Genomic DNA, 24,673 nt, shown 5'->3' on the forward strand with positions numbered 1-24,673 from the left:
TTCATTTTACAAACTGTTTTTAAGACACTGTCCATTGCGTTTAACTGCCCTTCATAGTCCTTTACCACTTCTGACAATTACAGTCTCATCAGCAAACGTCAAAGTTTTTATTTCTTCTCCCAGACCTTTATTTCGCTTTCCAAATTTCTTCTTGGTTTCCTTCAGAGTTCGTTCAATGTACCAACTGAATAACATCGGGGATAGGCTACAACCCTGTCTCATTCCTATCTCAACTTCCTTTTCATGCCCATCGACTGCAGTCTGGTTTGTGGACAAGCCATAAATACCCTTGCACTGCCCGTGTTTATTCCTATTACTTTCAGCATTTCGAAGAAAATATTCCCTCTGAGATGAAGCATCTCATCTGCTATGTTTTTTGAAGATTTTACAAATTTTTTCCTGAACTTTGTTAAGTGCAGTTGTTTCAGGTTCATAAATAAGCTTAGCTCTATTGAATTTCATTGGTCATTACATACTACTTGTTAATGTAGTTGCAGTTATCTAATTAGTTAACTCACAAACTTTGTTAATTAAGAAGTATTCTTAGTTGAAAAGGTTGTCTCACCTTACATATTTAGTGATCGGTATGAAACATACTTCGGTATGTTAACGCCTATCATTTGAAAGTACATCTGTCTTCCGTAAGGCACCTAAGGCTCTCTGAAACTGATTATCTTCGGATCTGATTAACATTAAAGCTGTAGACCATTGCCGGCCGGAGTGGCCGAGCCGTAAAGGCGCTACAGTCTGGAACTGCACGACCGCTACGGTCGCAGGTTCGAATCCTGCCTCGGGCATGGATGTGTGTGATGTCCTTAGGTTAGTTAGGTTTAAGTAGTTCTAAGTTCTAGGGGACTTATGACCACAGCAGTTGAGTCCCATAGTGCTCAGAGCCATTTGAACCATTTGTAGACCATTGATAACTTCAATTACGAACGATGTTAAAATTACTGTCAGATTATGAACTTTGAATTTTAATTTTGTGGATAAATTTTTTATGTTACGTTTGACATATAGCGTTTATTAATTAACTCACTAATTAGAACGTTCAGTATTCTGTGGGTCATAAAATATTTTATTTAAGGTTTCTACCGTCATTAATGAGTATGTAAAACATAGTGTTCATAGACGAAACCTGTTATTCTGCTAAAAAACATTACTCAGATAATGAATGTAAAATTTTTTTTTATAAATCAAGATGATGGTCCACCTATTATTCCTACAACATGCTGACAGTGTCTTAACTTGATTTTCAACATTCGTATGTGAATTTCATGTAGGTAACTATACTGCAGATTTCGTAATACACAAGGAGCCACTATTAACTGCAATAGTTTCCACACGCTGGAATAACTTTCTGTGTCTATCCATAAGCCCCGCATCGTTGTCACTGCCTCGTGGTGGAGAGGAACTGCTTCCCTCTCCTCTCACTCCCTTCTCCCTCTCCCCAGATACTTTTGATTATATAGTGTACCTCTTGAAGGCGAAACTGACTTTCTAGTCACTGAAAAGTGTTTGATTCTTTGCGCTGATCTGATAATGTTCCCATAAGAGTAGCAATATGTGCATTTTGTTTATTAATATCGCGATTAGCTCCAGTCACAATAATTCTAAATATAGCTTTAATCGATTTAAAATATAATCAGATGAGAACATCCTCTCTAAATTCTGATACTAGGTTAGTTCTGTTCGCGAGACTGTGGTGTGCCAAATCACCTAGAAAACAATGCGGCAGCCTTCCTTCCCGTTCCTGCCAACAGAGCCTCATATTTCTCGGCTGCGCGGTGGACGCGGCCACAGTCTCTTACGCCCATTGAACACTCTGACAACGACCGCCGCACAACTGAAGGGCGCTGAGCCGTGTCAGAAACCCGTTTTGTCGTCACCGACTTGGGTTCGCAGCGTGGCGACTTCAGGAACCATTGAGCTAACGTAAGCCACGTCGCTCACGTACCATCATGCCTCCGTTAGAAGTCATACCGCAACACAAGGATTAAGAGTAAATCTCTACAAGAATTTCCATTTAAACGTAACAGAGGAACGCAGTCAGATCAGCTCAAAATGAAAAGCATTGCAGTGTTTGTGAGCATCAATGCCTCAAGCATTAATCATGCTACTCCAGTTTATTGGTAAATCCGAAATTAATTTAATTTTAAAAGTAAAAATGCATTTAGATTACTAATATCGCAATTAAACAATTAAAAACACGTTTTCCCGATATACCTGTTGTCATATATACAGGGCGGTCAGAAACAATCTGTAAAGTTTTTAAGTGTGTTTCAAGAGAGTTATGCTGAGAAATAATTGTTAAGAAAAAATTCGATACGGTGCGCCGTTTCCGAGTTACTTACCATTGAATGTTAGCCAATGAGGTCGCTGTGCGCGCAGATTCAAGCCGCCTGACTGAGGCGGTGTCACCAAAGGCATTCTTTGTTTGGTTTCCTCAAACCGAACAAACGTAGCTTTTGCTCACCTAGCATAAATGTATCACTTTCGAAAACGCACATTTTAACTGGTAATGAGCATTTCAACAAGTGGTAACTAACGGACCCACAGATGTCTGTGCATGACCGCATTTTAGCGCATGCAAGTTCTTGAATGTGTGCTAACTGAGTGGGTAACTTCAGTGCTAAATAACGCTGAAACTGCCCAACGTATAGATTTTTTTTTCTTTTTTCTAAGCACTGCCGCCCCTGCAACAATCTTACATGCTTCCTAAACTTTTTCTAACCCATGTATAACGAATCACTTTCGCAAAGCATATTTCCACAAGTATGGACTGTGAGACCTCCATCTAAGAAATGTATTACCACGCTTATTAACAACTATATCTACCTGTTTCATTATTAACACATTTCAAAAAAAACTTATGGAAAAGGCGAGTTATATAATATCGGTAAATGTGGGAGTTCGCCTCAACTTAAATTCCAGAAGAGCCTCTACACTGAATATGCTATATAGCATTTCACTGGTCGTACATTAAAATAATTTGACTTAAAAAATTTCACGTAGTTGGCTTCTTTCAATTCTTGGAGAAACTAGTTGTTTATGATCTTCAAGGTACGATGAGTAATTAGTCAAATGGTTCAAATGGCTCTGAGCACTATGGGACTTAACTTCTAGGGTCATCAGTCCCCTAGAACTTAGAACTACTTAAACCTAACTAACCTAAGGACATCACACACATCCATGCCCGAGGCAGGATTCGAACCTGAGACCGTAGGGTCGCGCGGTTCCTGACTGAAGCGCCTAGAACCGCTCGGCCACCCCGGCCGGCAGTAATTAGTCGGTCGATTCATATACAATTTTAGCAACTGGTCTGAGATGAAGAATGGTGTCAATAAAACTGGGAAACCACTGCCTGTCACCAGTTCCCAAGACAGGTTGCAGCACTCATCCGCTAATCTTTTGTCACTGTACAATGCGGACGTCAGGCTGCTGCTTTTGGCATAAGTTTCAGCGTCTAGTTGACAGTTCAGTTCAAAGAAAAAGGAATAGTGAGAAAGCTACAGAATAATGATAGCCAGTAAACGCAAATAAATTTGAATATACGAGAGGCGTACATTAAGTAATGCAACACATTTTTTTTCCTCGGCAAATTTGTGGACTGCTGAGGTCATCGGTCCCTAGACTTACACACCACTTAAACTAAGTCATCCTAAGAAAAACACATACCTATGTCTGAGGGAGGACTCGAACCTCCGGCGGGAGGGTCCGCGCCTCAAACCGCGCGGACACTCCGCGCGGCTGTGGATTTTCCCGCTTCAGCCTCTATATTTTCATAAAGTTCCGATAGGTGGCGGCTGCGGCGCTATACGTAGCGTTCAAAATGGCGTCTGTAACGGAAACGCGTTCCAAGCAGAAACCTGCCGCTGCGTTTCTTTTGTCGGAAAACCAGAGCATCGCAGATATTCATAGGCGCTTGCGGAATATCTACGGAGACCTGGCAGTAAACAAAATCACTGCGAGTTGATGGGCGGGGCGTCTGTCATTCGCGCAAGTGGCTCAAACCTGTTCGATCTCCTGCGTGCCGATCTGCTGCCCACAGCTGTGACTCCTGCAGATGTGGGAACGTTCGGACACTCTCGGTCGAGGTCATCGACGGACCACACACAAACACCTTGCTGCTCAAATGGATGTCTCTGTTGGTAGTGCTGACACACACGTCCACCGGTTGGAGCACCCAAAGGTGTGTGTACTCCGGGTTCCTTCCCGCCTAACAGAACTCCATAGAGAACAACGGAAGACCATGTGTGCCGAATTGCTTGCTTGTTAAGAGGCTAATCCTGACAATTTTTTGTCGAACATCGTCTCAGGCTATGAAAGATGTGTTGATGACTTCGAACCGGAAGCAAAATGGCAATCCATGGAGTGGCGCAACACCACCTCTCGTTCGAAGAAGTCCGCGGCTCGTGGTCTTGCGGTCGCGTTCTCGCTTCCCGAGCACGGGTTCTCGGGTTCGGTTCCCGGCCGGGAGATGACTGGGTGTTTGCATCACTCATGAAGGTGGCGAGATTGGACTGTGGAAAGGTTGGGAATTTGTACAGGTGCTGATACCCGCGCAGTTGACTGTACCACAAACCAAACATCATTATCATCCTTCGAAGAAAAAATTGAGAGCTGGGCCCTCGGCTGGTAATGTCATGGAACTTTGAAGGGGTTGTTCTGTTTAATGTCCTCTCTCTGAGTGCAACGTTCAACAATGTACTGTGCTACCCTCAGGAAAAGACTTCAACGTGTTTGTCGCAACAAGAATGCAAATAAACTTATCCTCCGTGACAACGCAAGGCCTCACACAAGTCTGCGCACACGAGAGCAGCTCACAAAGCTTCATCGGACTGTTCCTTCCGATCCACCCTATAGCCCGGATCTCACTCCTTCCAACTTCCATTGTTAGGCCAATGATGGATGAACTCCGCGGGAAGCAGTACGTGGGTGATGGCGAGGTTATTTGTGCAAAAAGACGTTGGCTCCGACGTCGACCAGTAGAGTGGTGCCATGCAGGCCCTCCCCGTAAGGTGCCTCAAGGCCGTCGCATCAAACGGAGATAATGTTGAAAGATAGGGTTTTGTTGCCAAAAGGGTGGCAAATAGTATGATGTATTGGAATCCTGAATAAAACCAACCTGCTTCCAGAAAAAGAAAGTTTACCTTACTTATTGAACGCGTCGCTTATATTGCAGGTAGCGTCGTAGCTTCTAACATTGCCTTATAGAAAACATCGACCATTCTGGATGGCTAGGCGAGATGTCGCTTTGCTATAGGACAGAGAAACAAGAAGACCCAAGCACAACGCGAAATCTAAGCGAGAATGCGTCCAGTCGCTCTAGGTGAGGAATATTCGACTGAAATGAATCAAGAAACTGAGAGTTGATAGCCACATTAGGTGCACAGAGGCAAGAGCCAAACTGCAGAACTTATCACATTGAGATCAGCGCAGAATCAATGTCGGATTGTTGCGGTGGAAAAAGGCGTGATCGCGCGGAAGCAACCGCCGTAGTTGCTGCGTGTTTCCTGTCGCGTGCATTCTGACCAAACCGGTGGGTCTTGACACAAAGCTGCTTCCTAGGTGGTGGAAGGCAACGCTTGCGAACCAAAAGAAGTAACTGCCGCGCTCATACTATCTGTGACGTATACTCGTCTAACAGCAGCAACCGAATTAGCTGGAGAGTGGCTCTGTCTGCTATTTGTGAACGTCGACGCCGAACCGTAACGTGCGCCCGCAGTTAACCAATAGGTCCCCGGTGCCAACATGACAGGGAAGAAACAAACCGTTGGTGCAGCCTCACTTCGGCGGGCGGCACGGTCTCTTTGACCCTCAATTTGGGACACCTGTTCGGCGCCAGTTCCCCGAACGAGGGAGGAAATGGGTGCCTCCCCTAACGCGTGGCTTCAACTTAAATTCAAATCTAAACAATTCAGTCTCTTTAGCAGTTTACATCCTCCATTCGATGGCCATGTAAGCAATTCACCGACGGTATTTGTTGGCCAGGGAAAATTAATCTAATTGCATAAACTGATCAATTAAGTTTTATGATTTTTTTGTGAATTAACAATATGTTCAGACTGTAGTAGTAGTAGTAGTAGTAGTAGTAGTAGTATGGTATCCTGCCTTACGGGAGGTCTTGTCATGGGTTAAGCCTCTTCCACTTTTGTCTGTCCATAGCTAATCGCCGGCCGGTGTGGCCGAGCGGTTCTAGGCGCTACAGTCTGGAACCGCAAGACCGCTACGTCGCAGGTTCGAATCCTGCCTCCGTCAGAGATGTATGTGATGTCGTTAGGTTAGTTAGGTTTAAGTAGTTCTAAGTTCTAGGGGACTGATGACCTTAGAAGTTCAGTCCCATAGTGCTCAGAGCCATCTGAACCATAGCTAGTCTTTTCATTTCTGAAAATTTGTCTCCTTTGATATTGTCCACCATTTCATATCTTCCTTTTCCTCTTCCACTTTTTCCCTCCACCATTCCTTCTATTCCTTCCTTCAATAAACAGCCCCCCCCCCCCTCAAACAATGTCCAATCCAGTTCCGTTTTCTCTTTATGACGACTTCAGCATGTTTCTTTCTTCTCCAACTCTTCTTAATACTTCTTCATTCCTTACTCGGTCTTCCCATTTCACTTTTTCCATTCTTCTGGAGTCCTCGTTGTATTCCCCTCCCGGAGATCCGATTGAGGGGAAGCTTTACCTCCGGAATATTGTACAAAGAGGTCCATCCCATGAACGTCTAGGGAAGTAATTCTAGTAGTGAGTTCCCGTTGCCTTCCAATGTCCTCCACATCCTGTCGGCTCGCTGACCCAGTTTCCCGCTGGGGTTGGTTACCCAACCTTCCACTGGATGCAGTCTGAGATCATTATAAATAAGCTCGGAATTTTGTAGACGCCCCGAATCTATGGTTTGGAATTATGAAATTAATTTTATTTGTCTCTCTCTCTTTGCGAGAGGGACTGGGATGGACAGCCGTTGTGGCTGCACCATGCGTGTTAATGCCTTCAATAGTCTCCGCATTATAAACTTAGAGCAACTGATAGGAAACAGAGCGACAGCCCAGACAGCCCAACAGTTTTCATGCTGAGTCTTATTGCGAATGTGGACGTACCACCACTGGTATTCTGCACTACTCGATATTCGGCCCACTCCTTCTCTTGTTATTTACCGTTTAAACGACCTCCCACCTTATACCGATAAAGCATAAATTATTTTACTTGCTGCCGACACCCAACATCATAACCAAAATTCTCACACTTCATTTAGGAGCTATTTGAAAAACTAGACGTGTTGAAAGCAACCACATAATACATATATGAAACGACTTACAATGAACCGGTGACAAATTCAGAATAATATTAAATTTCATAAATATAATACTAGAAACAGTAATTGACTTTTTATTCAAAACTTCTTGTCTTATATAGAGACTAATATAGCGGACGGCTATAAAAATGTTACAATGCCTCGCTTGTCAATAAAGGTCACAACAAATTCGTTTTAATTTTATATTGTAATCTTTTTTGCATGACAACTGCTTCTACTCTCCAAATATTTTTCTTAATAGATGCAGTTAATAACTTTAATTGTAAATAAAAAGTCACGCAAAAGGCAGTCAAATAAACGTAACCCTGCTCTCACTGAGAAAGTCGTTTTTGCAAACCAGATGCTTTGTTCCGGAACTCAATGACGTGTCCCGGATATGATGGATGGATCGAGAGAGTAAATTACAGAAAACCAACTAGAATTTAAGAAATTTATGTTCTTCCGTGAGACTAGCTTTTAATTTTCTTTCTTGTCGTCTATGATTTCCCCTGTGAACTAGTTTACCTACTGGTGTTTCGTCACACAGATTCTAGGCCACTAAATGATGGTATATAATCACACCTTTAGTGATAATACAACAGTTCGTTGAAATACACAAAATGTATCAAATGATGAGTGTCAAGTCAACCTCGCCATATACCTATGCTCATTTTTGGTAAGAGCTCATTTTCCTAGTGGGATAAAGTCTAGAGCTATCTCATTTATTTCTTATCTCACAGTTATTTTCTCGGAAATGTCCGTGGTATACTACTCTTCCTTGTATTAAACAATAAAACACAAGTTGGACAAGGACATATCTCAGCAAAAATATAAAGAAATTCTTGGCTTTAAAACCAATTCAGATACATAAAAATAAGCTAGTGACGTAGTCTTGTCGTTAGAAATAATTCGCCCGTGTGGAACAGTCTGGTACGAAGTACATGTATCCTAGAACAAAACAGATGAAAACGGAGGGCAAGAAGAGGTGATACTAGTATATCCATTAACTACATTGTAAAATATAACTACACTGAATAACATAACAGGAAATTCATTAAATTGACGTATCTGAATCTTAAACTATCTTGAATCACTTTCTACGAAAGTAATAGAAACAATCGAAAATAAATAATACCGAGTTTAGTAATGTGAGTCTAGCCAGAAAAGTAGTTAGAGACCACAGAGAGCGTTCTATTGTGTCTACAACGCTCTAAGGCCGATAGACATGCATTTCTCAGTGTTCGCATACGCCCCTCTGAATAGATATCATGTACCACGAACCATCACTCTGTAAACAAATGTATTTTGACTGGCTTGACAAACTTAGTATAGCGTTTAAAAACACTGGTACAAAGGATCTACTGGAAGTACAAGTTGACATCAAGTTGGTATATTAAAAAATTTGTGTGTGAAAGACATAAATTTATATTAGATGACTGTGCACGGTCACGAGTCAAAGTACAGAATTCGAAAAATATCAGTTTTGCTCATTATGAAATAAACATTAATGAATGAATACATGGTTTCGCAGCGATATGAATTAATAAAATTTTCTCGGGCTATTGAAATAAAAACCTCTGAAAACACCATCAACAAGGACGGCGGTTTGTAGCTCAGCACAGCCTGGGATCCGGCCATCGCGAAGTTGAAACGGGCGCGACCGACGCGGATGAAAACATTACCATATATGGCGAGGAAGAGAGCAGTATGACGTCACAGCCAGCAGTGCAGCTATATAACGACGCGGCCACGGCGGTACAGCAGTCATTCTTACCACCTGACAATGACTGAGGAGAGCTCGGTCGAAAGCTCGTGGGATTTTAACCACCTGACGCGGCTGGAGGCTCGAGAAAATTTTATTAAAACATTAATGAAGTTTACAACTGTGAAACAATATTTCCATTTTTAACATCAAAATACTTGCTGCTGAATCCGATGTGGAAACAGTAGTAAAGAAAAATATAAGAACCAGGAAAATTAATTAAATTTGACAAAACAGATCCACTCAGGGCTGTTACGAAGGATGGACGAACTTGAAAATACAGTGAAGACAGATAATTCAAAAATAAACATCAGTCAGATATCGTTATAGCTATAGTCCGCAAGCCAGGCTGTGTAACGTGGTGTGTGGCAGAAGGCACTTTGCCACCACTGAGGCTGACCCCGCCCCCCTTTCCCGCTCTCTCAAGCGATACCTCTTTTCCCTTTCCAGTCTACAATGTTGCGCGGGAGAAACGATTTTTGGTAGGACTTCGTGTTAATTCGAATTTCTAATTTTGCCTTCATGACCTTCCCGCGAGATATGCTGTATGAGAATGCAACGTATTGGTAGACTCTTCGAGAAAACATAAACTGTCGGAATTTTAGTACTAGACAACACAATTATGCACAACGTTCCTCTGGTAGCCTCTGCCTTTGGAGTTGGTTAAATCATCTCCATGACGCTTTAGCGCTTACGTAATAATCTGTTTCGAAACGCGCTGCTTTTCTTTTCGATCTTCTCTATTTCCTTTATAAATCCTGCGTGGACTTGGCCCCAACCTGACGAGCAATATTCAAGTATTGGTCAGACTACGCCTTTGCAAGCTACCTCCTTTGTTTGAGGGTTATATTTCCTCTGAATTCCTCCAGTGAATCTCATTCTGGCATCTGGATTTTCTGCGGTTAGTTTTTTATCGTCGTTCGTCTTTAGATCATTCAGTACGCACGTTTTAAGATCTTTAGTGGATGTGACAGCTTTCTGTGATGACAAGCGTGCGATCATGGAACAGTGTGCCTTTCTTCTATTTGTGAGTAATACTTTACACTTGTTTATTCTCAGGATCAATCGCCAAGGTTCGACCCTTGGCAGGGCTTCTTACATTTGTTTACGACTTCCTGGCTTTGCGACTTTCAAAATGGTTCAAATGGCTCTGAGCACTATGGGACTTAGACACTGGACTCGCATTCGGGAGGATGACGGTTCAATCCCGCGTCCGGCCATCCTGATTTAGATTTTCCGTGATTTCCCTGAATCGCTCCAGGCAAAAGCCGGGATGGTTCCTTTCAAAGGGCACGGCCGAATTCCTTCCCTGTCCTTCCCTAATCCGATGAGACCGATGACCTCGCTGTCTGGTCTCCTTCCCCAACAACCAACCAACTATGGGACTTAACTTCTGAGGTCATCAGTCCCCTAGAACTTAGAACTACTTAAACCTAACTAACCTAAGGACATCACACACATCCATGCCAGAGGCAGGATTCGAACCTCCGACCGTAGCAGTCGCGTGTTTCCGGACTGAAGCGCTTAGAACCTCTCGGCCATACTGGCCGGCTTATTCGAGGGTGTCCGCCAGTCAATGTTCCATCGATGTCGGGAATACGTAGCGTCTGGTGGTGCAAACTTCTAGCATCTGTTGTAACATTAGAGCTGTATGTAGGATATCTACATCAGGTGTTCTCATTATGACTAATAAACGTTTCAATGGATCACTTCATTGTTCCTTTCTGATCCTCGACCTCTGGTATCACTTACCCCTGACCATTACGGCAGTGGATTGGTATGCAGTTTTCAGTCATTATGTGCCCCACTTCCCCAAGAAGTTTGTCGCAACGTTTCTGGGACACCCCGTACATTGTGAATAAATGTGGTCCTGTAACATTCCCCCCCCCCCCCCCGCCCCCATGAACAATGCACCTTGCCGTTGGTGGGGAGGCTTGCGTGCCTCAGCGATACAGATAGCCGTACCGTAGGTGCAACCAGAATGGAGGGGTATCTGTTGAGAGGCCAGACAAACGTGTGGTTCCTGAAGAGGGGCAGCAGCCTTTTCAGTAGTTGCAAGTGCAACAGTCTGGATGATTGACTGATCTGGCCTTGTAACACTAACCAAAATGGCCTTGCTGTTCTGGTACTGCGAACGGCTGAAAGCAAGGGGAAACTACAGCCGTAATTTTTCCCGAGGGCATGCAGCTTTACTGTATGGTTAAATGATGATGGCGTCCTCTTGGGTAAAATATTCCGGAGGTAAAATAGTCCCCCATTCGGATCTCCGGGTGGGGACTACTCAAGAGGATGTCGTTATCAGGAGAAAGAAAACTGGCATTCTACGAATTGGAGCGTGGAATGTCAGATCCCTTAATCGGGCAGGTAGGTTAGAAAATTTAAAAAGGGAAATGGATAGGTTAAAGTTAGATATAGTGGGAATTAGTGAAGTTCGGTGGCAGGAGGAACAAGACTTCTGGTCAGGTGACTACAGGGTTATAAACACAAAATCAAATAGGGGTAATGCAGGATTAGGTTTAATAATGAATAGGAAAATAGGAATGCAGGTAAGCTACTAGAAACAGCATAGTGAACGCATTATTGTGGCCAAGATAGACATGAAGCCCACGCCTACTACAGTAGTACAAGTTTATATGCCAACTAGCTCTGCAGATGACGAAGAAATTGAAGAAATGTATGATGAAATAAAAGAAATTATTCAGATTGTGAAGGGAGACGAAAATTGAATAGTCATGGGTGACTGGAATTCGTCAGTGGGAAAAGGGAGAGAAGGAAGCATAGTAGGTGAATATGGATTGGGGGGAAGAAATGAAAGAGGAAGCCGCCTTGTAGAATTTTGCACAGAGCATAACTTAATCATAGCAAACACTTGGTTCAAGAATCATAAAAGAAGGTTGTATACCTGGGAGAATCCTGGAGATACTAAAAGGTATGAGATAGATTATATAATGGTAAGACAGAGATTTAGGAACCAGGTTTTAAATTGTAAGACATTTCCAGGGGCAGATGTGGACTCTGACCACAATCTATTGGTTATGATATGTAGATTAAAACTGAAGAAACTGCAAAAAGGTGGGAATTTAAGGAGATGGGACCTGGATAAACTGACTAAACCAGAGGTTGTACAGAGTTTCAGGGAGAGCATAAGGGAACAATTGATAGGAACGGGGGAAAAATACAGTAGAAGAAGAATGGGTAGCTCTGAGGGATGAAGTAGTGAAGGCAGCAGAGGATCAAGTAGGTAAAAAGACGAGGGCTAGTAGAAATCCTTGGGTAACAGAAGATATATTGAATTTAATTGATGAAAGGAGAAAATATAAAAATGCAGTAAATGAAGCAGGCAAAAAGGAATACAAACGTCTCAAAAATGAGATCGACAGGAAGTGCAAAATGGCTAAGCAGGGATGGCTAGAGGACAAATGTAAGGATGTTGAGGCTTATCTCACTAGGGGTAAGCTAGATATTGCCTACAGGAAAATTAAAGAGACCTTTGGAGAAAAGAGAAGCACTTATATGAATATCAAGAGCTCAGATGGAAACCCAGTTCTAAGCAAAGAAGGGAAAGCAGAAAGGTGGAAGGAGTATATAGAGGGTCTATACAAGGGCGATGTACTTGAGGACAATATTATGGAAATGGAAGAGGATGTAGATGAAGATGAAATGGGAGATACGATACTGCGTGAAGAGTTTGACAGAGCACTGAAAGACCTGAGTCGAAACAAGGCCCCGGGAGTAGACAACATTCCATTAGAACTACTGATGCCCTTGGGAGAGCCAGTCCTGACAAAAGTCTACCATCTGGTGAGCAAGATGTATGAGACACGCGAAATACTCTCAGATTTCAAGAAGAATATAATAATTCCAATTCCAAAGAAAGCAGGTGTTGACAGATGTGAAAATTACCGAACTATCAGTTTAATAAGTCACAGCTGCAAAATACTAACACGAATTCTTTACAGACGAATGGAAAAACTGGTAGAAGTCGACCTCGGGGAAGATCAATTTGGATTCCGTAGAAATGTTGGAACACGTGAGGCAATACTGACCCTACGACTTATCTTACAAGCTAGATTAAGGAAGGGCAAACCTAAGTTTCTAGCATTTGTAGACTTAGAGAAAGCTTTTGATAATATTGACTGGAATACTCTCTTTCAAATTCTGAAGGTGGCAGGGGTAAAATACATGGAGCGAAAGGCTATTTACAATTTGTACAGAAACCAGATGGCAGTTATAAGAGTCGAGGGACATGAAAGGGAAGCAGTGGTTGGGAAGGGAGTGAGACAGGGTTGTAGTCTCTCCCCGATGTTATTCAATCTGTATATTGAGCAAGCAGTGAAGGAACCAAAGGAAAAATTCGGAGTAGGTGTTAAAATCCATGGAGAAGAAATAAAAACTTTGAGGTTCGCCGATGACATCGTATTTCTGTCAGAAACAGCAAAGGACTGGGAAGAGGGAAGAGCTGTTGAACGGAATAGATAGTGTCTTGAAAGGAGGATATAAGATGAACATCAACAAAAGCAAAACGAGGATAACGGAATGTAGTCAAATTAAATCGAGTGATGCTGAGGGGATTAGATTAGGAAATGAGACACTTAAAGTAGTAAAGGAATTTTGCTATTTGGGGAGCAAAATAACTGATGATGGTCGGAGTAGAGAGGATATAAAATGTAGACTGGCAATGGCAAGGAAAGCGTTTCTGAAGAAAAGAAATTTGTTAACATCGAGTATAGATTTAAATGCCAGGAAGTCATTTTTGAAAGTATTTGTATGGAGTGTAGCCACGTATGGAAGTGAAACGTGGACGATAAATAGTTCGGACTAGAAGAGAATAGAAGCTTTTGAAATGTGGTGCTACAGAAGAATGCTAAAGATTAGATGGGTAGATCACATAACTAATGAGGAAGTATTGAATATGATTGGTGAGAAGAGAAGTTTGTGGCACAACTTGACTAGAAGAAGGGATCGGTTGGTAGGACATGTTCTGAGGCATCAAGGGATCACCAATTTAGTATTGGAGGGCAGCGCGGAGGGTAAAAATCGTAGACGGAGACCAAGAGATGAATACACTAAGCAGATTCAGAAGGATGTAGGTTGCAGTAGGTACTGGGAGATGAAAAAGCTTGCACAGGATAGAGTAGCATGGAGAGGTGCATCAAACCAGTCTCAGGACTGAAGACAACAACAACAACAACATGTAGCAACCTTATGGTGCGCTCGAAGTTAATTTCACATCCCAATTGTTCTCTCCGTTAAGAAAGACAAGCTGTGTTCGCGTTATTAGGAACTTCTCAATCAATTCACAAAGCAACTCTGGTGTTCCGTACGCTGGTATTTTGTTCATTAGGTGACAGTACGTAACTGCATCGGATGTCTTGCACAGGTCAAGAAATGCACCAGGAACCTGTACTCTAGTGTCTGCTGCCTTCTGGGTCTGATGGACGAACAGAGTGAGGGAGGTCTGTCGCCATATTTGTCTGTGAAATCCACGTGGATTCTTGCAAGGAAGTTTTTCGGTCTCCAGAAAGGTCAAAGGCAGTATATAAGCATAAAATTCGTTCTAAATTCTACAACAGACTGACTTCAGCGATATAGGCCTTTAACTGTGTGCGTTCGTTCGACGATCCTACTTGTAAATGGGGATTGTTGTTGTCACTAGATCGCTGCGCGACGTCTGTCAAAAAATGGTTCAAATGGCTCTGAGTACTATGGGACTTAACATCTGAGGTCATCAGTCCCCTGGACGTAGAACTACTTAAACCTAACTAACCTAAGGACAACACACACATCCATGCCAGAGGCAGGATTCGAACCTGCGACTGTAGCAGTCGCGCGGTTCCGGACTGAAGCGCCTAGAACCGCTTGGCCACGGCGACCGGCGACGTCTATCACATTCGGTGAAACTGGAGGCCACCGCAAGAAATGGCGAGCTGGCAACGGTGTGTTAGGTGGCGTCCGGCGGCTTCAGGGGGGTGTCTCTCTTTCTCTGCTGCCTTCATATTCTGAAATGCAAAAAACTCCACCATTAGGATCACACTCTCGAGAAGGGGGAATTTCTCAATCATCTCTGAATTTGTGATGCAGGTTTTCGAGTCCGCGCTTTGTTCCCTTAACTTAAGATTTTTCGATTTCTTCACCTAATCCGTTCACTGTAGAGATGTGCTCGCTCGCGGCGGGCGCGAGCGTGTGTTTGACGACTCTCTGATACCTTTGTGTCCAACCAAGCCTAGGAGTACGCCCGTGACGTCCGTTGTCCAAGCCAGGAGCTCCATCCAGGTTACGCATTTCTTTAGAGTCCGTATACTGCCATCTGCTCCGCCGTGATGAAGTATTTGTAATATCCAAATAAGTCTGCTGCGCTGTCTTCCAGCCTAACAGAGAAAGGTATTAGCGGGTTAGTACTTCGGGAATTGAACAATTAAATCGTCGTGTGCCGCTGCTCACACTAATGACGTTAGGTGTCCTAATTACGTATCTGGTCACACACCACTCTATAAAATGTTCTTCTATTGCTACAAAATAAATAAATAAATAAATAAATGAGCTCTTCACGTCACCATACTAATTAATGGTCGTCGTGGACTCGATGTGTGATTAGTGACATCTGATTCCTAGTGTCTCTAGCGTGACCACTCTGTCACTGACCCCTGTCACTGGTTTGCTCAGATGTCATCAGTTATAAGGTTTCATTATTGGTCATCATGAGACTGTTGTTTCGTAAATCATTGACCAAACGAAAGTAGTTCTAAGTTTTTGCGTCGTAATTGGCGCTCATTGACACCTTTCTGCGATTAGTGCGTGTTGTGAAATGTAGCTTACACTTCACCATTATATACATCGTTGGGAAGGGAAGTCGTATCTGAGCAAGATGCTCCTGTGCGAAAGCAGCTTTACTGTTCAGGAGAATCAGTTGATTTGTTACATGTGTCACAGTGATGACTGAGTGTAGTGCGTCCCAAAGTTTCCACTTCTCAATACCAGCGAATGCGGGCTCTTTTAACTCGTGTGTAATAGGAGATGGGAACCCTGAAATGGGGTTCTATATATTGACACCCTTTTCGAACTCAGTTCTCCGTCAGCTCTTTCTTAAATAAAACACGCCTACGGAGCGTTTTTCATGTCTGAATTACCTTCGGTGCATAATCTTTACTTCATAGTAAAGATCACTTGTATGTCGTCCCTAATGCAGTCGTTTGTAAATTGGTCTCGTCTTGTCTTCTGCGGAACAGATCGTAAAAATTTTATCTTTCCTGCCTTTAGTTTGCTGACTTCTCTTTTCGATATCAACACGTCTCCAAGCCGCATGTCATGATTGACAGAAGTTACGATTTGATAGTTTGTTTGGCTTTTACGGAAACTGCTGAAACTACTGAGTCTTTACTTATTTTTGTCATTTAAACACTGACCTGCAGAATTTTCCCTGACAAAGACAACTCAAGCTTAACCTATTCATTTATTACCCACAATATACAAGGCCAACGAAATCTGACTGCTATACAGTGACAACATGACTTCCAGTAATTAACACAAAAGAGTAGCCCTGAATTGCAGGAAATCCTAACAATAATAAAAATCCAAAAAATATTAAATTAAAGAAATATGAAACTACCTCCAACTCGCTTAATTGTCCAAACTAATTTCAGTCACGAACTCCATTATTTTTTTTTTAGTCAGTTGCCTCACAGAAAATAAAAAGATTCTAACTACTAGGAGGCATATGGTTGGCAATAGAGAGATTTTCTTGAAGAGCAAACAATGTATTTAGAGAATTTTGCCTTATTCATGTGACAACCAGTACCAAAAATTATGTAGTTGTCAACAATACTGCTGGTCCGATACTATCAGCAACATCCACCATCCTACGTTTCCTTGCGTCTCACTTTACAATGCATGTCCTACCAACATACGAGTCTGCCCTAAGAAAAACATGTCCACACACTTCTCTACCCATTAACTGCTAGTCTTTCCAACCACAGAATCTCTTGCTGAGGGCGCAGGGCGCTGTCAGCGATATTAACACAGTCTACAGCGCTGCCAACATTTCAAACAGGCTACTTACACTGCCTTATCTCAAATTAGATTTCGTGATATAGGGGAACAAGGAATTTTTTGACACTGTGTTTTGGACTTCTAATTTAGCACACCCCTTTTTTGATACGATACTTCCAAGATAACTGAAGCATTCTACACATTCAGTTCTTTCGCCATGAAGTTTGAGTTTACGTTGGCTTGGTGTTCTGCTGAATTTCATTGGTACTGTTTTCCTCCTACAGTTAACTTTTACTTATTAAATGTGTTAATTCCACAATCTAATTTTTTCGGAACTTCTTGCTCTCTCTCTCTCTCTCTCTCTCTCTCTCTCTCTCTCTCTCTCTCTCTCTCTCTCACCAGAGGGCAACATCACCTACAAACAGTAACAAAACAAATTTCTAACTTTAATTTTTTCCATAGTTACATCCATGAGCGCAGTGAGAACATTTGGAGATAGTGCACCACCTTGTACGCTTCGTTGTTCGGAACCATTGTGCTCTACTATTTCCTTCTTGTGGATTGCTTTCACAGTTTCCTAGAGCAATTGGATCTTTCGAATTAGAGAACTTGGAAACCACTTAGTTTATGCAGAAACCAACACACATTTTGCGCCTTGAAACACTGTTCGTATCATCTACGAGCAAAACAGTGTAGGTGGTAATGTTAATTACGAAAGGTGATTAATAAGCGTAAGAAAAGGAAGGGACCTAAGCTGTGACCTTGGGGGGCACCACATGTAATTAGTACCAGTTGGATGATGATTCATGGCTGTGTTTGCACGCTGTCGGATGTGAAGGCTGACGTGACGCGGAATGCATTCAGTAATGTATTCAGAACTAATCTGCACAGCGTGGGGTCGCATTGCCAGAGACGCAGCGCAGCGGTTCGCAGAGCGACAGGCGCTGAGTCAGTGTCGCGGCAAGGTCGGCGGCGACCTACCTATCGCCTCCCGTCGCCGCTGTGACGCAACAGGGGGCGCGTGAGCAGGTGCACTGCCGCCCGCCTTCGCAGCGAGCGCCAGCTCACATTTGCCTTTCAAAACACCGCCTCCTGGCACAAGGTCGGCAAATACGAGAGCGAGCGCAGAGCGCGCATTGTGCTGCTGAGTTGGCCGACTCTCCGCAGAATCGAATATTTTCCCGGCTGGAGAGAATCGTAGCAGACAGCTTTCCAGATACTGCTATTCCAGTGGCGGTTCGTTTCAAATTATACGAAGATGCTACAATGGTGGTGACCTACAGCCTTTTGACTTGTGTTGATAGTAACAGTAACTAAATTTAATATATTAGTTTTATGTACGAGGCGTGTTTTTTTAAGTAAGTACCGTTTTGAAATTAAAGACGTGCTAAGATATCTCAATAATTTTATTTTTACATGACAGCCTGTACCTTAACCTGCTTTTCTACGTAATTTCCGTCAATATTGAGGCACTTGTCATAACGTTGTACCAGTTTTTGAATACCCTCCTCATAGAAGTCTGCATCACTACTGCTTTGACTTCATCTTCTTGAAGACGCTGACCGCCCAGGTGTTTCTTCAAGTGCAGGAACAGGTGGTAGTTATTGGGCGCAAGTTCGGGGCTGTACGGAGGATGATCTAGAGTTTCCCATCGAGAAGATGTGATGAAATCGTTGGTTTGATCCGCCACATGCGGACGGGCATTGTCTTGCAGCAAAACGATGCCGTTGTTCAACTTCCATGGACTGTTGCTTTGATTCTGGTGTGACGTAGGCCACACGCGTTTCATCGCCCGTAACAAATTGTTTTAAGAAATCATCACCGTCGTTGTGGTACCGCTCAAGGAAAGTCAATGCACTGTCTAAACGTTTGGTTTTGTGCACATCCGTCAACATTTTCGGTACCCAACGTGCGCACAATTTTCGGTAATTCAAGTGCTCGGTCACAATGCCATACAAACACTACGAGAAACATTAGAAAAGTCATCCCGCAAGGAGGAAATCGTAAAGCGTCTGTTTTCTCTCACCTTATTGTCCACGTCCTGCACCAAACTTTCATTAACGACCGAAGGACGCCCACACCGTTGTTCATCATGCACATTTCTGCGGCCATCTTTAAATGCTCTCACCCACTATCTTACCATTCCATCACTCATAGTGTTTTCTCCGTAAACTTCACAGATCTCACAATGAATATCGATCGCTTTTAGGCCTCAGCAGTAAGAAATTTTATAACAGCCCGTACTTCACAGTCGGAGGGACTCACGATTATCTTAAACACTCAGTACACAACGTAAACAAGGAATAATCAGACTGTAATGGCGTCAGTGCGTAGAGTAAGGTACAGGCTTTCATGTATTGAGATATCTTAGCACGTCTTTTTTAAATTTCCAAACGGTACTTACTTTAAAAACATGCCTCGTATATAAACTGAACTGTTCACATGTACTTAAATTTTATGATTATTTGCTTAACATTGCAAAGAATAAAATAAAATACGGAAAAAAGTATCAGAATGGCACCCGGTCCGCTAATTACCAGTGGATGTTTCAGACCAGTCGCTGACAGCGGAATCGTAAGGTCAGTGCTTTAAAAATCCCTCATACTCTTACACTTGCACAGTACTCTACACGCAGTTCCAAAGAAAAGTATTGACATGGTGTTGTGATCAACGTAGAACTGGTTGTGCCTGAAAGGATGACGTCATAACAGAGCATGCCCATTAGAAAACTGTTCACTGCGTCGCTGCTGAGTTAGTCGTTGTGCGGCTGACAAGTCATTTCAGCACTCGACACTGGTTTCTAGTTATCGCGGAGAGAGCGCTGCAAAACATATTTTCGTCCATTTTGTTTGCATACCAGCACGCATTCCAAGAGAGACGGCGTAATTTCAGTGCGATTTCCGGGTCGCATTCGAAGAGAAAAGGCGTAATTTTAGCACGATTTCCACCTCGGATTCGGAGTGTAGCGGCATAATTTTAGTCTATGATTACAATGTGCTGTAGCTATTAGCACATGTTAAAAGGCCGCCCATGTGCTTTCCTAATAAAATCTATACAGTGCGATTCGATAGCATGTCGCCAGTCTAAACCAACGTTACCATCATGTCGTGACATATTTCCCTCGGTACAACATATGGAAAGATCGGTTACTATACAGGGTATAAATGATAACTGTGTACAATGTACCACAGTGGTGTAGAGGAGGACGAGATGAAAATTTTAGTATAGGACATTCTTGCGCTCTATAAAGCCGGGAAACAACTACAAATTGGTCTGCAAAAGCCAACTAAGGTATAGCGCAAGCGCGTCGCGTGATGTTTTCGATGTTCTCTCGCTTTCTTACTCCACCAGCATAGTTGGCTATTTCGTTAACGTTATTGATTAACTTAAACATTCCCGTAAGGTACACACACCACACCACTCCACTCCATTTTGGCATCAGGGAGCGTCAGTGGTTCATTGTTCCCAAAATAGAAAAGTCTCTATTGCAAATGTTGTATTGACGCGTTTCGCGCATCTTCAAATTATCCATAATAAGTAACAACAATCTTGTAAAGTAATAGTTCGCGAACCTGTCTAGCACCGATCAATAGGATAAGGTGAGTAGTAAAGTGATTCACTTGCCTTGAACAGCAGAGATCATATTTAAAAGCCATTGATTGATGGCGTTAAAGAAAAAACTACAATCGTCAAACATGGACACAGGGAAGCCTCAAATGGCAAGTCAAAACCTATAAGTTAAAGCTGCAAAACTACAACATTAATAACAAAGTAAATCAGCGTAGGATTGGCAACAAAAAAAGAAACTCGGCAAATCAAGGCAACATGCGGTGCGAGAATAGGTTAGTGATCACGGCCATATATGACAGTGGTAAACAAATACTGCTCTAGGCAACGTATCCTGAAGCTTTGTGGGTGGCACAGTAGATTGACGTGAGAACGAAACTTAACGAAAGCGCCAAGTGGCGGCGCTGATAGTAAATAGGGATTGAAATAAAGTAAATTCCATAATTTTTAACTTACTCTGTTTAGCATTTACTTTATTTCAGTCCCTGTTCACTATCAGCGCTGCCAATCGGCGGCATTCAGTATGTAAGAAGATTGTTGTTACTTATTCCAGATAATCTGAAGATGTGCTAATCGCACGAAACGCGTCGTTATTTGTATAACATTTTCAACAGAGACGGTTTTCTAATTCTGGAGTATTTTCGTAAGGATAATAAAAGAAAAAATGTCTCACAAAATCCATGACAAAATTAACTAATTTTACAATTCGATCCAAATTTAACCCTTAGAAGCACACTAGGTTTGTAGTAGCCGCGCGGTGTGGCCGCGCTGTTTAAGGCGCTATGTCACGGAGTGCGCGACCGCTCCCGACGGAGGTTCGAGTCCTTCCTCGGGCATGGGTGTGTGTTGTTCTTAGCGTAAGTTAGTTTAAGCTAAAGTAGTGTGAAAGTCTATGGACTGATGACCTCAGCAGGTTGGTCCCTTAGGAATTCACACACATTTGAGCATTTTTGTAGTAAGGCGGCCAGACAAACAAAATGATTTAATTGTTAATTTTCAGGTGCATGATATTTTAAGGTAAAATTTACACAAACGTCAATTTCACATTTTATACGCGCAAGCACAACGTGTGTTTAATAATCAAGGACAATCTTGCGCGTGCACTGTAGTGATTTTTGCAGACTAATTCGGGGCTGCTTTCTGCCCTGATAGACCCCAAGTGTCTTGTATCAATTTGTTCGTCTCGGCTTAGCCTATACCACTGTGTTATGTTGTAAACTGTCCTTATTTACACCCACCATATAAAAGTGGTAACAGTAAGAATACAAGACCAACCATTCTGACCTATTGTTTAAGCTGTGCACTGAAGAAGCAATTAATGAAGTGAAAGAAAGATTCATAAGCGCGATTAATATTCTCGGTGAAAGGATACAAATGGTAAGATTCGCTGATCAGTTGCTGTCGTATGTGAAAGCGAGAAAAAATTAAAAGACGTACTGAATGGAATGAACTGTGTAGTGTGTACAGATTACGGGCTGAAAATAAACCAGTGGAAGTACAGAGACCGCAGCAGAGGCGCGATTAACTTCACGTGAAAATTGGAGACACAAAAGCAGACAAGGTGAAGGAGTTGTGCTAACTTTGTTTTCAAATTAACGCTTGTCAGACTATTAAGGAGGACACAGGAAGCAGAAACCGGCCTCTGCAGAGGTGGAAGGGGTGCACCGCAACCGGGCACCGGCACCGGCTCCAGGGAGCGTGAGCGAGTTATTCGTTCACCTGGGGCTGATACTGAAGAGAGCTGAATTTGCTTGCTGATCTGGATGCGAGGCGGCGAGACGAGGACGTCACAGGGCCGCCCCAGACGAGATCAGGTGCATCTACAGCTACATGGTTGCTCTGCAAATCACACTTAACTGCTTGGCAGAGGGTTCATCGAAACACCTTTACACTAATTCTCTGTTGGTCCATTCTCTAACAGGGTGCGGAAAAAACAACAGCACCTGTGTCTTTCCGTGCCGAGATGCTGGAGTTGGTGGTCGTTTGTGCTAGCTTGGTGGTGTGAATGGTGAGCGTCTCTCTTTTACTGATGAAGGCTGTGGCCGAAAGCTTAATGTAAGTGTCTTTCGATTGTGCCTGTCTGCAATATGACGTGTCTTCTTTACGATAAGTAGCAATCTGTCTTTTCCTACATTGTTGGTGTTCGTTTCGGTCTATGTAGGTCGGCGTCAACAAAATATTTTTGCATTCGGAGGAGAAAGCTGTCGATTGAAATTTTGTGAGAAGATCCCACTGCAATGACAAACGCCTTTGTTTTAATGATTCCCACCCCAAATCCTGTATCATGTCCTTGACGCACTCTCCCCTATTTCTGGATAATAGAAAAATTGCTGCTCTTCTTTGAACTTCCTCAGTGTACTCTGTTAATCCTATATGGTAAGGATTCCACATTGCGCAGCAGTACTCCAAAAGAAGACGGGGAAGTGTAGTGTAGGCAGTCACTTCAGGAGATCGGTTGCACCTTCTAATTGTTCAGCCAGTAAAACAGTCTTTGGTTAGCCTTCCCCGCAACATTTTCTGCGTGTCCTTTCCTATTTAAGTTGTTCGTAATTGTAATTCGTAGCTATTTAGCTGAATTTACCGCCTGTAGGTTTGAGTGATTTATCGTGTAGCCGAACTTGATCGGATTCCTTTTTGTACTCATGTGAATGACCTCATACTTTCATTATTTAGGGTCAATTGCCAATTTTCGCTCCATATGGATACCTTATCCAAATCGATTTGCAATTGATTTTAATCTTCTGATGATTTACTAGACGATACACGACAGCACTATCAGCAAACGACCTAAGATGGCTGCTCAGATGGTCTCCTAAATCTTTTATGTAGATAAGGAACAGCGGAGGGCCTATAACACTACCTTCGGGAACCCCGGAAATCACTTCTGTTTTACTCGATGATTTTTGGTCAGTTTTTAGAGACAAGCAGCATGTCGCCGGAAACGGATAAATCCCAAAGTTGGAAATTTGGACTGTTGTAGCTCACATGCCCTTTGTGCATGAGATCACCAAAAATGACAGTGTCATACAAGCTGAAGGACGGCTTCTTAGAGCTCTTTCAGAATCTATAATAATTTACGGTTGAATATTAAAGTGAATCTTAATACATCTTCCATCTCATAAAAATGAGGCGCGTTCAGTGACATGACACTATTTCAATGTCTTTAGAACTGCAGAAGTTAATGTTCTATAGCAAATAAACGTATTCACAATCGGCCTCTGAATTAACAAATTTTAAATGCTTCATGCGATTTCAACATACGGTATCTCAGATGATAGCATTGCACGATAGCTATCATCCCAGAAATTCCTCTCATCTGCATCTACACACATCAAAAAAAGTTTTGCATCTCATCGGTTCCCAGAACTCCTGAAGACAGACGTTGACTGTGGATACTGTACCACAGACACAGTCCCTATGACTGTCACTAAACCCGCCCAAAGATGTAAACAACCATGCATGAGCAGCGCCTATTAGAAGGAGGGGGTCCGACAGCCGATCAGTTCCAGTCATTCCATCAGGAAGGAGGTATATGGCTCGTGCTATCTGTAGTTCAACCATGTCTAGACGTCAATACCGCGGCGCGATCGCGTCCGCATTGTTGCTTTGTGCCAGGAAGGGCTCTAAACGAGGGAAGTGTCCAGGTGTCTCGGCGTGAACCAAAGCGATGTTGTTTGGACATGGAGGAGATACAGTGAGAGAGGTACTGTCGATGACACACCTCGTTGATGCCGCCCAAGGGCTACTACTGCAGTGGATGACCGCTACCTACAGATTATGGATCGGAGGAACCCTGACAGCAACGCCACCATGTTGAATAATGCTTTTCGTGCAGCAACAGGACGTCATGTTGCGACTCAAACGGTGCGCAGTAGGCTGCATGATGCGCAACTTCACTCCCGACGTTCTTGGGGAGGTCCATCTTTGCAACCACGGCACCATGCAGCGCAGTACAGATGGGCCCAACAACATGCTGAATGGACCGCTCTGGATTGGCATCACGTTCTCTTCACTGATGAGTGTCGCATATGCCTTAAACCAAGACAATCGTCGGAGACTTATTTGAAGGCA

General features: G+C 43.0%; 1 protein-coding gene across 4 annotated transcripts in view; it reads left to right on the forward strand.

Moving 5' to 3' along the window:
* The window catches only part of LOC124795696 (skin secretory protein xP2-like), a 564,174-nt gene that overhangs the window by 224,127 nt on the left and 315,374 nt on the right, over positions 1–24,673 (forward strand). The gene's annotated exons all lie outside the window — the stretch shown is intronic.

Source organism: Schistocerca piceifrons, chromosome 1, assembly GCF_021461385.2.
Source record: "Schistocerca piceifrons isolate TAMUIC-IGC-003096 chromosome 1, iqSchPice1.1, whole genome shotgun sequence".
Lineage (NCBI taxonomy): Eukaryota > Metazoa > Arthropoda > Insecta > Orthoptera > Acrididae > Schistocerca > Schistocerca piceifrons.